Source organism: Narcine bancroftii, chromosome 7 (genome assembly GCF_036971445.1).
Source record: "Narcine bancroftii isolate sNarBan1 chromosome 7, sNarBan1.hap1, whole genome shotgun sequence".
NCBI classification, from domain to species: Eukaryota; Metazoa; Chordata; class Chondrichthyes; order Torpediniformes; family Narcinidae; genus Narcine; species Narcine bancroftii.
Window position 1 is genome coordinate 141,436,694 of NC_091475.1, and position 13,525 is coordinate 141,450,218.

Below are 13,525 nucleotides of genomic sequence, written 5' to 3' on the forward strand. Positions count from 1 at the left end.
GGAGTGGGAGAGTAGAGACCAGAGATAATTTCATAAATCACGACTTCCCACTTCAGTCACTGACCAATATTGATTAAAATTCATGCTAAAAATTAAATGTCATAAATGATCGTTTTTCAATACTGTAGAATTAGCGAATTTAACTACCAGTTAATTCCAATTTATGAAATAAATTGTATTTAAATGTGATTTTGCACAGGGACTACCTGAGAATAGTGATGTTATAACATTTGCAGGGAGAAATGTTTGCGCAAATAGGGTGAGTTCTATACATCTTAACTTTAAGTGTATGTGAGATAAAGAAAGGATCTGATGTGTAAAGTGGCTGGATCAGCCAGTTGAAGGGGGAGTGTGCATGTCCCTTTAAGTGCACTGTGGCACTTGAAATTGAGGCTTCGGGCTCTTGTCTTGCAGTTAGAGGTATGGAGCCCTATCAACACATTTAATACATTTCTTCTACACATTCAGCAGTCAAGGTCCGTGAGTTTAAAGATCACCCACCTCTGGAGAATAAAGATACCTCTGGGGATTCCTATGGGGATTCCTAGAAGTTTAATCATTCATTTCTCTGGTGCATTTTCCTCTGGAGTGAAATTAATGCCTCAGCACAATTTCTCTGTATTGCCGCTGTTATTTAATTCATGATAACTTTCCCCCATTCATCAGGTTTATATTTAAATCCGGTAGTGCGGAAGTTACATTGTAAATAATCACGGAGGTAAACCCTGCGCAACTGGATTCAGCTTAATGGAGAAATAAACCTGCGAACTGGTCTATGGTGCTGTGTGAGTACTGCAATAGGTGGAATATGATTTAAATTGGTGGCATAGTTCAGAACAATTGGGTGCATAAGAATAATAATATCATTAAGAACTCACAGATCTTGTACCAGATGCTATTCAGTACATCTTGACTTAAGGACTGGAGAAATTGGCATGTTAGAATGAGATTGGCATGGTACCAATATTTCTTGATTCAATAATGACTCCACAAGCTCCAGGATTCATGCAGCAGAACTTTTAAGTGGAATATAATAGAAACTAGCCTGTACTTAAATTATTGTGTGTGCAATCTTCATAAGAACATCTTTTAACTTTTTTTGGTGCCTGTTTTACAGACTGTTTTAAATAAGGCCAGCTCCTGTGAGCTGTGGCACAAGGCATTTTACTTAAGGCAGAACTAAAGGTTGAATATGTTTCAAGTTCTCTTGCAGGGGCTCTTGTGCTGCAATGTCTGTTATGTACTCACTCTAACAAATTGGAGGGTTGTGCCCCATACAGACAAGCAGCTCCAACTGCATTTTAATAAGGTCTAACATATTCAAAACCCATGCAAATATGGTTTGTGTTTCATTTTACAATTTTTACACTAACACAAAGGAAAGTCAGATTGTTATTCATTTTATTAAAATCTAGTGATTGGTTATATGTAAAAGCATGGCAAGAGGATCAACTAAAACCTGCCTGGGATGGTCCCTTCTGTGTACTTTTAATTACAGACACCGCAGTAAGAACAAGAGAGAAAGGCTGGACCCACATTCAAAGAATTAATGACAAAGTGCCATAATGTTACAATTTTATTCGTTTTTTTAATGGTTTATTCAGTTTTGTGTATTTTATTGCTGTTTTCAATGAGCTTTACATTTATCGTGGTTTATTCAGTTTTGTGTATTTTATTGCTGTTTTCAATGAGCTTTACATTTATCGTGGTTTATTCAGTTTTGTGTATTTTATTGCTGTTTTCAATGAGCTTTACATTTATCGTGGTTTATTCAGTTTTGTGTATTTTATTGCTGTTTTCAATGAGCTTTACATTTATCGTGGTTTATTCAGTTTTGTGTATTTTATTGCTGTTTTCAATGAGCTTTACATTTATCGTGGTTTATTCAGTTTTGTGTATTTTATTGCTGTTTTCAATGAGCTTTACATTTATCGTGGTTTATTCAGTTTTGTGTATTTTATTGCTGTTTTCAATGAGCTTTACATTTATCGTGGTTTATTCAGTTTTTGTGTATTTTATTGCTGTTTTCAATGAGCTTTACATTTATTGTGGTTTTATTCAGTTCTTCTTGCATTTTATTGCAGTTTTCAATGAGCTTGACATTTATTGTGGTTTTATTCAGTTCTTCTTGCATTTTATTGCAGTTTTCAATGAGCTTTACATTTATTGTGTTTTATTCAGTTCTTATTGTATTTTATTGCAGTTTTCAATGAGCTTTACATTTTTTGTGTTTTATTCAGTTCTTATTGTATTTTAATGAGCTTACATGTATTCTTCATTGTTGTTTACTAATTTCTTTGGAATATTGTTCGTTAATGTTTTAAGCCCCCCTGGAATAGGGGCAGCAGAGGTTACAATTCAGCTCCTTTAGAATGTAGACAGGGCATAGATTTAATGTATAGTCATAATGGGATATAAGGGATCCCAATACGGACCAGGGGAATTAAACAGCTTTAGTGGAGTACTCTCGATGTTTTAAGTACTTCTGGAGAAGGGGTAGCAGAGGTTACAGATTGTACTGTTTTACAGGCTAGAGAGGGCATAGAGGCAAGGTATTTAGAATACGGATCAGGGAAACACAGTGGGGATAGGCAGTCACACAGTGAGGCACCTGTGTACACAGACTAACCGCAAAACAAACAATGTACATTTCACACAAAGGGGGAAACTAACAAGCTAACCGCAAAACAAACAGACACTTCACACAACCACGAGACACATAATCCCCCACCTGGCTCTCTCTCTCTGATCATCCCTGAAGGGGAACACCTGTTTTCAGGGAGCTGCTGCTCATCTGGTGGTTATATAACGTGGAAAGGAGCGAAGTAGAGTGCAGGGTGTCAAAATCCTCACAAAGGACATGGTGGGACAAAGACAGACAGAATGGTAGTCAGGATTGTACATGTAGCAGAGAGAGAGAGAGTTGACACATATGCTAATGTACACAGACAGGCTGCAACTCACAAGTTCAATGATATATATGCTAATGTTAGCAGACAAGCTGCAACACAGTTAAATCACAAGAAACAATCCCCCCCCAGCTTGGTCTCTTTTCATCACCCCATGAAAGGGAGCACCAATTTCCAACAACGTGAGCTGCTTGACACTTTAATATCAGGCTCCAAACAGCCTTCGGAGATCGGTGGCCCTAGGGTTCGGGGCTGAAGAGGACATCAGATACTAGCCACAATCAAACGGAACCGCCTGACTACTGCTACTCGTTCGCTGCTGAAGGCAGCGCTTCTCATAGACTGCGACTCGTTCGCTGCTGAAGGCAGCGCTTTTCATAGACTGCGACTCGTTCGCTGCTGAAGGCAGCGCTTCTCATAGACTGCGACTCGTTCGCTGCTGAAGGCAGCGCTTTTCATAGACTGCTACTCGTTCGCTGCTGAAGGCAGCGCTTCTCATAGACTGCGACTCGTTCGCTGCTGAAGGCAGCGCTTCTCATAGACTGCGACTCGTTCGCTGCTGAAGGCAGCGCTTTTCATAGACTGCGACTCGTTCGCTGCTGAAGGCAGCGCTTCTCACAGACTTCGTCGGGACAACACTTACAAAGGTCGTGTGCTTCAAAGACACTGCTTCAATATTTCAACGTATGGGATGGACTAGACTTTTTACTGAGAACTGGAGCCTGATACTCCAAACCCTAATAAGCAGCTGGACTCACTCCCCTGACCTTCATGGTGCTCCCCTACCTAAAGACTTTACACAGACATTACAATTCGGTTATTGACCAGCTGGGTAAAACTACACCTTACACTTGAAAGATCAGTGTTACTGATCTAAAAGAAAAGTGAGGAGGGGGGGGGGGGGGATCAGTCACACTGACACTAGTAACCAAAGATCAGTAACACTGATCATGGTGAAAGATCAGTATTACTGATCTAAAAGAAAAGTGAGGATTGTGAGAGATGGGAAAATTGACCTAAAATTATGAACATGGAAGAAACTAAAGTTCATCAGTAAAATGGCTGAAACCAGTTCAAACAGGATAAGTTTGGGGCTTAGGATGCAGGAAAGCAGAGTCAGCACGATTAACATAAGAATCTTCTATCCTTTGTGACAAGACCATAGGACTAAGATAAGGAATGGTAAGGTACAATAGAATGTAGGAAGTTGAGGTAGTCTGGATCAGATAAGGGTCTCCTAGCCCTGGACAGAAGTACCAAGTCATACATTTCTAATTATCTAACCATACACAGATTTATACATATGAAATTAGCCAACCCTAGATAGAATGAGTCAACTCTGCATATCAAGAGACTGTAGCCCCGAGAATCAGGAAGGTGTGAATAAGGACAATGACATGAAGGGACACCGACAGGATAACCCCCCCTGGTTCTCCAAGTATACTGAAATTGCACGTAGGCAGGCAGGATTGCCTAATGCCAAACCTCTCCAGCAGGAGGCAGAAGAATGTAAGGGGGAGGGTATTCCTACACTGAAATCAACTGTATAAAAGTTGGGTGAGCCCCAGTGTGTGTGTGTATTCCCAGGGTAAGGGGAAGCACCCAACTTTGCATTGTTGTAGTAATAAATGTTCTTTGTTCTCAATTTTTGTCTCGAGCAATTTCTTTAAAGGTACTTTAATTCCTAACAGATCTGTTCTGGAATCCCACCTCTTTGTGACTTTTATAAATGAATTGGATAAGGAAGTGAAAAGGTGGGTTAGTAAGTTTGTGGATCACATAAAGGTTGATAATATTCTGTATAGTCTGGGAGGCTGCCAGATGTTACAAAGGAACATTGATAGGTTGCAGAACTGGTTTGAGAAGTCAGAGATAGGGTTTAACTGAGAAAAATGTTAAGTGGTTCATTTCAGGAGGTTAAATTTGAAGCCAGAATACAATGTCAATGGGAGGTCTGTGTGAAAGAATTTGGAGATCTTGGGGTCCACATCCATAGGACACTCAAAGCTGCAACACAGGTTGATAATGTTGTTTAGAAGACATATGGTGGGTTGGCCATATGGGAATGAGTTCAAGAGCCGCAGGGTAATTTTACAGCCATACAAGAAGTTAGAAAGACCTCACTTGGAAATTGTGTTCAGCTCTGATCACTCCACTACAAAAATAATGTGGCTGCTACAGAGAAGGTGCAGAGGATATTTACAAGTATGCTACCTGGATCGGAGAGCATGAGAATAAGCTGAGTGAACTTGGACTTTTCTCCTTGCAGAGACAGAGTATGAGGTGTGATCTGATAGAGGTATACAAGATGATGAGAGGCACTGATTGTGTAGATGGCCAGAGGATTTTTTTTTTAATGGAGCTGAAATAGGTAACTTGAAGGGGTGTAGTTTTAGGATTCTTAGAGTGTGGTGGGTGCCTGAAATATGCTGCCAGGAATGGTGGTAGGGGTAGATAAAAGAGAAGTTTTTAAGAGATTATTAGATATCTCAGATCGAGTTCAAAGCATTCACAGGAAGGAGGGTGAGAAGCCAGATATTGCAGTCTATGTAGGAACCAATGACTTGGGTCAGAAGGGTGAGGAGGTCCTGTAAGGTGCTATGCACTAGTTTGCAGAACCTCCAGGCTTGTGATCTCAGGATTGTTGCATGTGCCATGTGCAAGTGAGATTAGAACTAAGAGAATAATGTGTCTTAACACATAGCTAAAGACATGGCACCAGGAGGGAGGCTTCAGGTCTCTCTTCCAAGGAAGGTGGGACCTGTTCTGACAGGATGGATTGCAGCTGAACTGGACAGGAACTAATATCCTTATGGGAAGGTTTGCTAGTGCGGTTCAAGTAGGTTTAATCTAGATTTGCAGGGGAATGGGAGGGATCCAGAGTACCAGAGCAGATAGAGGAGTGGAGGAGAGAAAATATGATGTGAAAATATCATGTAATATTAGGTCAATGGGTGTATGTGGTGGAAATGTTCTCAGATGCATCTATTTCAATGCAAGGAGTATTACAGGAAAGGAAGTCGAGCTTAAAGTATGGATTTGCAAATGGAATTATGACATTGCGGCCATTAATGAAACTTGATTGCAGGAGGGATAGACTGGCAGCTTCAATTGCTTCAGAACGTGGGAATGAAAGGGAGAGGAGTGGCATTGCTCTTTAGGGAAAATATCACAGCTGTGCTCAGGCAGGACAGACTAGAAGGTTTGTCTACTGAGGCTATATTGGTGCAGCTGAGAGATGGGAAAGGTATGACCCCACTCAGGGGGTTGTATTATAGACAATCCAATAGTCAACAAGAATTGGAGGAGCAAATCTGTAGAGAGATAGCGGACAGATGCAGGAGACATGAGGTTGTAATTGTAAGAGATTTTAACTTTCCACAAATTGACTGGGGTTCTTCTTTTCTTTGGCTTGGCTTCGCGGACGAAGATTTATGGAGGGGGTAAAAAGTCCACGTCAGCTGCAGGCTCGTTTGTGGCTGACCAGTCCGATGCGGGACAGGCAGACACGATTGCAGCGGTTGCAAGGGAAAATTGGTTGGTTGGGGTTGGGTGTTGGGTTTTTCCTCCTTTGCCTTTTGTCAGTGAGGTGGGCTCTGCGGTCTTCTTCAAAGGAGGCTGCTGCCCGCCAAACTGTGAGGCGCCAAGATGCACGGTTTGAGGCGTTATCAGCCCACTGGCGGTGGTCAATGTGGCAGGCACCAAGAGATTTCTTTAGGCAGTCCTTGTACCTTTTCTTTGGTGCACCTCTGTCACGGTGGCCAGTGGAGAGCTCGCCATATAATACGATCTTGGGAAGGCGATGGTCCTCCATTCTGGAGACGTGACCCATCCAGCGCAGCTGGATCTTCAGCAGCGTGGACTCGATGCTGTCGACCTCTGCCATCTCGAGTACCTCGACGTTAGGGGTGTGAGCGCTCCAATGGATGTTGAGGATGGAGCGGAGACAACGCTGGTGGAAGCGTTCTAGGAGCCGTAGGTGGTGCCGGTAGAGGACCCATGATTCGGAGCCGAACAGGAGTGTGGGTATGACAACGGCTCTGTATACGCTTATCTTTGTGAGGTTTTTCAGTTGGTTGTTTTTCCAGACTCTTTTGTGTAGTCTTCCAAAGGCGCTACTTGCCTTGGCGAGTCTGTTGTCTATCTCATTGTCGATCCTTGCATCTGATGAAATGGTGCAGCCGAGATAGGTAAACTGGTTGACCGTTTTGAGTTTTGTGTGCCCGATGGAGATGTGGGGGGGCTGGTAGTCATGGTGGGGAGCTGGCTGATGGAGGACCTCAGTTTTCTTCAGGCTGACTTCCAGGCCAAACATTTTGGCAGTTTCCGCAAAGCAGGACGTCAAGCGCTGAAGAGCTGGCTCTGAATGGGCAACTAAAGCGGCATCATCTGCAAAGAGTAGTTCACGGACAAGTTTCTCTTGTGTCTTGGTGTGAGCTTGCAGGCGCCTCAGATTGAAGAGACTGCCATCCGTGCGGTACCGGATGTAAACAGCGTCTTCATTGTTGGGGTCTTACTATACTATAAAAGGCTGGATGGCTTGGATTTTGTCACGTGTGTTCAGAAAAGTTTTATAAATCAATATATAGGTACCAACTACAGAGAGTGCTATATTGTATCTCCTATTAGGGAATGAGACAGTACAGGTGATGGAAGTATGTGTAGGGGAAAGTTTTAAGTTCAGTGATCATAATCCTATTAATTTCAAATTAATTATGGAGAAAGATAGTTCTGGGCCTTGGGTTGAGATTCTAAATTGGAGAACGATCAATTTTGAGGAAATGAGAAAGGATCTAGAAATTGAGAGTTTGTCTGTTCCTGTCAGGATTAAAAGTAAACAGGCATAGGGAACCTTGGTTTTTGAGGGATATTGGAGATCTATTTCAGAAGAAGGGAGGGGTATTTAGCAGCATATGCAACACAGAGCAAATGAAAAACTTGAAAAGTATAAAAAATGCAAAGGAAAACATCAAAGAATTCAGGAAGGTGAAAAGGACACATGAAGTTGCTTTGGCAGACAAAATGAAGGAAAACCCTAAAGGTTCCCATGGGTATATTAAGAGCAAAAGGATATTAAAGGACAAAATTGGTCGTCCTGAATATCAGAGTGGTCAGCTATGTATGGAGCCAAAGGAAATGGGGCAGATCTTAAATTCCATCAGTATTCACTTAGAAAAATGGCACAGATACATGGGAAGTGTGAAAAAAAAAACTGAGGTCATGGAACCAATCCAGATTAAAGAGGAGGAGATGCATGCTGTCTTAAAGCAAATAAGGGTGGATAGATGAATAGTTGTATGACTGTGGATAAAAACAAGTATAACATATTTGTCAAGATATGGCAGCTATATTTGGACCATATAGGGGCCCAATTACAATAATAATAATAACAGACCCTCTTACAATATAAAAGGATGTGATTTCCTCACGTAGATTTTTTTATGGATAGTATAAATGTGAGCTTTGATGGTGTATGGATTAATACTTTGAAGGAAGGGGGAGGGGGTTTCTCTTCTTTTGTATGAAAATTTTTAATATATTGTGATATTGAAGACGTTACTATGCATATTTATAAAAAATGAATTAAAAAAATAGGGGTGGATAAAATCTCCAGGGCCTGATAAAATATTGCCTCAGACCTTGAGGGAGGTTATTTTAGAAATTTCAGGGGTTCTCACAGAAATATTTAAAATGTCCTTGGCCACAAGTGATGCTGGAGGATTGGAGGGTAGCTCATCTTGTTCCATTGTTTAAAAAAAGGCTCCAAAAGTAACCCAGAAATTATAGACCTGTGAGCCTGATGTCAGTTGCAGATAAATTATTGGAAGGTGTTCTAAGAGATTGGATATATAATTATTTGAATATCCAGGGTATTATTAGAGAAAGTCAACATGGCTTGTGCATGATAAGTCATGTTTAACCAATTTTATAGAGTTTTTTTTTGAGGAGGTTACCATGAAGGAAAGACTGTGTGCCATCTACATGGACTTTAGTGAGGCCTTTGACAAGGTCCCACATGGGAGGTTAGTCAGGAAGGATTAGATGCTTAGTATTCATGGATAGGAGAAGCCAGAAAGTAATGGTGGATGATTGTTTTTCAGCCTGTGACTAGTGGTGTGCCTCAGGGATTGGTGCTAGGACCATCATTGTTCATCATCTATATCAATGATCTGCAAGATAATGTGTTAAATTAGATCAGCAAGTTTACAGATGACACCAACATTGGCAATGTTGTGGCAGCAAAGAAGGTTTTCAAAGCTTACAGTGGAATCTTTACCTGCTGAATAAATTGGGTGCAAAATGATAGATGGAATTTAAGGCATTTCATATGAAGGCAGAATTTTTTTTTTTCACACCATAAATCACAATAGCCATGATATACACTTTTTCTTTCTCACACATTTACAGTGACTTTTTCTCCCCCCCCCCCCTCCTCCCAAGCCACCCCCCCACCCCACCCCCTCTCATCCATTTTAGGTATACAATCTAGGTTGCATTAATTCAGTCAGACAATGTTGTCATTCAACAAAAATACACCAGAAATTCTACAGAGTCCATTCTTTTCTTTCCTTTTCCTTCCATCAACTTAGGTAATGTTTGTCCCCGGTAGGTTTTCGCTATTGTATTTAATGTAAGGCTCCCATACTTGTTCGAATATTTCAATATTATTTCTTAAACTATATGTTATTTTTTCTAATGGAATACATTTATTTATTTCTATATACCATTGCTGTATTTTCAAATTATCTTCCAATTTCCAGGTTGACATAATACATTTTTTTGCTACGGCTAGGGCTATCTTAACAAATCTTTTTTGTGCATCTTCCAAGTCAATTCCAAATTCTTTATTTTTTATGTTACTTAGGAGAAAGATCTCTGGATTCTTTGGTATATTGTTTTCTGTTATTTTATTTAATATCTGATTGAGATCATCCCAAAATTTTTCTACTCTCTCACATGTCCAGATTGCATGAATTGTTGTTCCCCTTTCTTTTTTACATCGAAAACATCTATCAGATACTGTTGGGTCCCATTTATTTAACTTTTGCGGTGTAATGTATAGTCTGTGTAACCAATTATATTGTATCATACGCAGCCTCGTATTTATTGTATTTCTCATCGTTCCAGAACATAATTTCTCCCATGTTTCCTTTTTTTATCTTTATATTTAAATCTTGTTCCCATTTTTGTTTAGTTTTACCATTTGTTTCCTCATTCTCCTTTTCTTGCAGTTTAATATACATATTTGTTATAAATCTTTTGATTAACATTGTATCTGTAATCACATATTCAAGGTTACTTCCCTCTGGTAAACTGAAATTGCTTCCTAATTTATCTTTCAAGTAGGATCTCAGTTGGTAATATGCCAGCGCTGTATCTCCAGTTATATTGTACTTATCTCTCATTTGTTCAAAGGATAAGAATCTACTTCCTGAAAAACAATTTTCTATTCTTTTAATCCCTTTTTTTTCCCATTTTCTAAAGGAAAGGTTGTCTATTGTAAAAGGGAGTAGCTTATTTTGCGTCAATATTAGCTTTGGTAATTGATAATTTGTTTTATTTCTTTCTACATGAATCTTCTTCCATATATTGAGGAGATGGTGTAATACTGGAGAAGTTCTATGTTGTACCAATTTTTCGTCCCATTTATATAATATGTGTTCAGGTATCTTTTCCCCTATTTTATCTAATTCTAATCTCGTCCAGTCTGGTTTTTCCCTTGTTTGATAAAAATCTGATAGGTACCTTAATTGTGCGGCTCTATAATAATTTTTAAAGTTTGGCAATTGTAAGCCTCCTTGTTTATACCATTCTGTTAATTTATCTAGTGCTATCCTCGGTTTCCCCCCCTCCATAAAAATTTCCTTATTATTTTCTTTAACTCTTTGAAGAATTTTTCTGTCAGTTGTATTGGCAATGCCTGAAATAAGTATAGTATCCTTGGAAAAATGTTCATTTTAATACAGTTTATCCTTCCTATCAGTGTTAGTGGTAGCTCTTTCCAATGTTCTAAATCGTCCTGTAATTTTTTCATTAGTGGATTGTAATTGAGTTTATATAATTGGCCTAGATTTTTGTTTATTTGTACACCTAGGTATCTTATTGCCTGCATTTGCCATCTGAATGGGGATTCCTTCTTAAATTTTGAGAAATCCGCGTTATTCATAGGCATTGCTTCACTTTTACTTACGTTTATCTTGTATCCCGACACTTCTCCATATTCCTTCAATTTCTTATTGAAGGCAGAATATTTGAGGGAATTTCTTCATTAAGGTGTTACATTTTAGAAGCACAAACCAAGAAAGGACATACACAATGAATGGTAGGGCACTGAGGAGTGTGGCAGAACAGAGAGATCTTGGAATACAGATACATAATCCCTTAAAAGTAACATCACAGTTAGATAGTTTTGCAAAAGGTGCTTTTGGTATATTGGGCTTCAAAAATCAAAGTATTGACTTTAGGAGCTAGAATGTTATGGCAAATTTGTATAAGACATTCGTGAGACCACATTTGGAGTAATATATCCAGCTTTGATCACCTAACTACAGGAAAGATATCAATAAGATAGAAAGAGCACAGAGAAGATTTACTATGATGTTGCCTGGACTTCGGAAACTGAGTTACAGGGAACGGTTAAACAGGAGAGTACTTTATATCCTGGAAAAATGAGGGGAGATTTGATAGAGGTGTTTAAAATTATGAGGGTGTTAGACAGAATAAATATAGATTGGCTTTTCTCACTGAGATTCAGTATGATACAAACTCAAGGACATAGGTTAAGGGTGAAATTAGAAATGTTTAGGCAGAATATTTGAGGGAATTTCTTCATCCAGAGAGTGGTGGGAGTGTGGAATGAGCTGTCAGGATGCTAAATTTTAACATTCAAGAGAGGTATGGAGAGCTATTGACTCAGTTCAGGTCAATGGGTATAGGCAGAAAAAATGGTTCAACACAGACTAGAATAGTAAAAGGTGTTTGTTTCTATGCTGCAATGTTATATGTTTCTTTCATTCTATAGGTACATGGAACTGAAAAAAATTGGAGGGTGGTGCAGTTGGGAAATTCTACTCAGTTATATGAGTAGGTTGAATTGTTGGTAAAGCATATAGGCTGAATGGCTTGTACTTCATAACTCATCTGCTGCCATCCAGACTGATCTTCAGGCGCAGTTATTTAGGGTCACAGTGACCTTCCCTTTCTTGGACAGGGAGGATTGCATAGCTACAACTCTGCTGACTGAAGATAGCACACCTTCAAATGCCATTCCTTTAAAACTTGCCAGCACACAGGCTGTGATCATAGAGTTGACATTTTCTCTTTGACATGGTAATTTTGTTTCACTGCATTTGGCCTTTACGTGTTGTTTGTGGAATTTCTAACGCAAGAAGTAGTTATATTGCTAGAAATTGTTCTCTTTGGTCTTAACAATCAAATTTCTGTGGATAAGTGACCATTATGTCTCCTGAACCTTTCTTGACTGCTTTTTGATCAATGCTTTTCGTCTTGAAATTTTATTTTTTTTCACTGTGAACGGAAGATGGATAAAATGAGAGCTAAGCTTCATTGAAAAGATCAAAATGTCAATTTCAAAGATAAAGTAGCTGTTTGAAACAATATTATATTGTTCATAGTGCACTAGGTTGAAATATACTTACACTTCAGTTAGGTGTTTTAGTTTGAGATCCAGACTAAATCAGTAAAATTAATGTTTCTGACAAGAATATGCTGCAGTTATCACAAATGCAATTTCTCTTTTTGCAGAACTTCACAATACTCTGCCAGTTCTTTAGAAACCATTACTTTTTCCACTGTTACTTACTATCTGGGAACAAACTAGTGTGAATCCATAGCAAATTTAACAGTTCTCTCTGCCTACAAAATTGATATGTAGCACAATGGATTGTGAAAAATTTTGTCAGTAATTTTCCTGTAAGTTGCTGTGAATTCAGCCAAGTATTTTTCTAATTTCTAAACATTATAAATTCCCTATCAAAATATGAAGAAGTGACAATGCAAAAGCAATACTGCTTTTTCTTCAAAGTGTTCATATGTGAAATGTAGGCATTTCTGGCAAGGTCAGCATTTTTGTGCATCTCTAATTATGCTTGAGAGTTTTGCTTCCTTATACTGCTGCATTTCCCTCATGAAGGCTTCCTACTGTGCAACAATGGGTAGGGAGTTCTATGATGTAGATGCCGTGATGATGATGGGATGACAAATCAGGAAGCAGAACAACGTGCAGAAAATCCTCCAGGTCATGCTGTTCCCATGCTGTGTTGCCCCTGTCTTTTGATTTTTTTCAATGTATCATTTCTTGATAGATTGTGACAATATAGCCTTGCTGAGAAAGTTCAGTGTCATTTATTAGGGTGTACATTGCAACAATGGTACGCCAGTGGTGCAGGGAACATATGATTAGCATGGATGGTGAATTGATGATGGTGGGAGCAGCTTTGACCTGCATTGTGTTCAGTTCTTTCACTTATTTGGAGGTGTATTTATTCAGGAAAGTGGAAAATATTCCAACATTATCAGTACTCCAAATGGCACAGTAAGATGGCTAGTAAAGCTTCTGCCACATAGCTCCAACTCTTCAGGTTTAATCCTGGCCT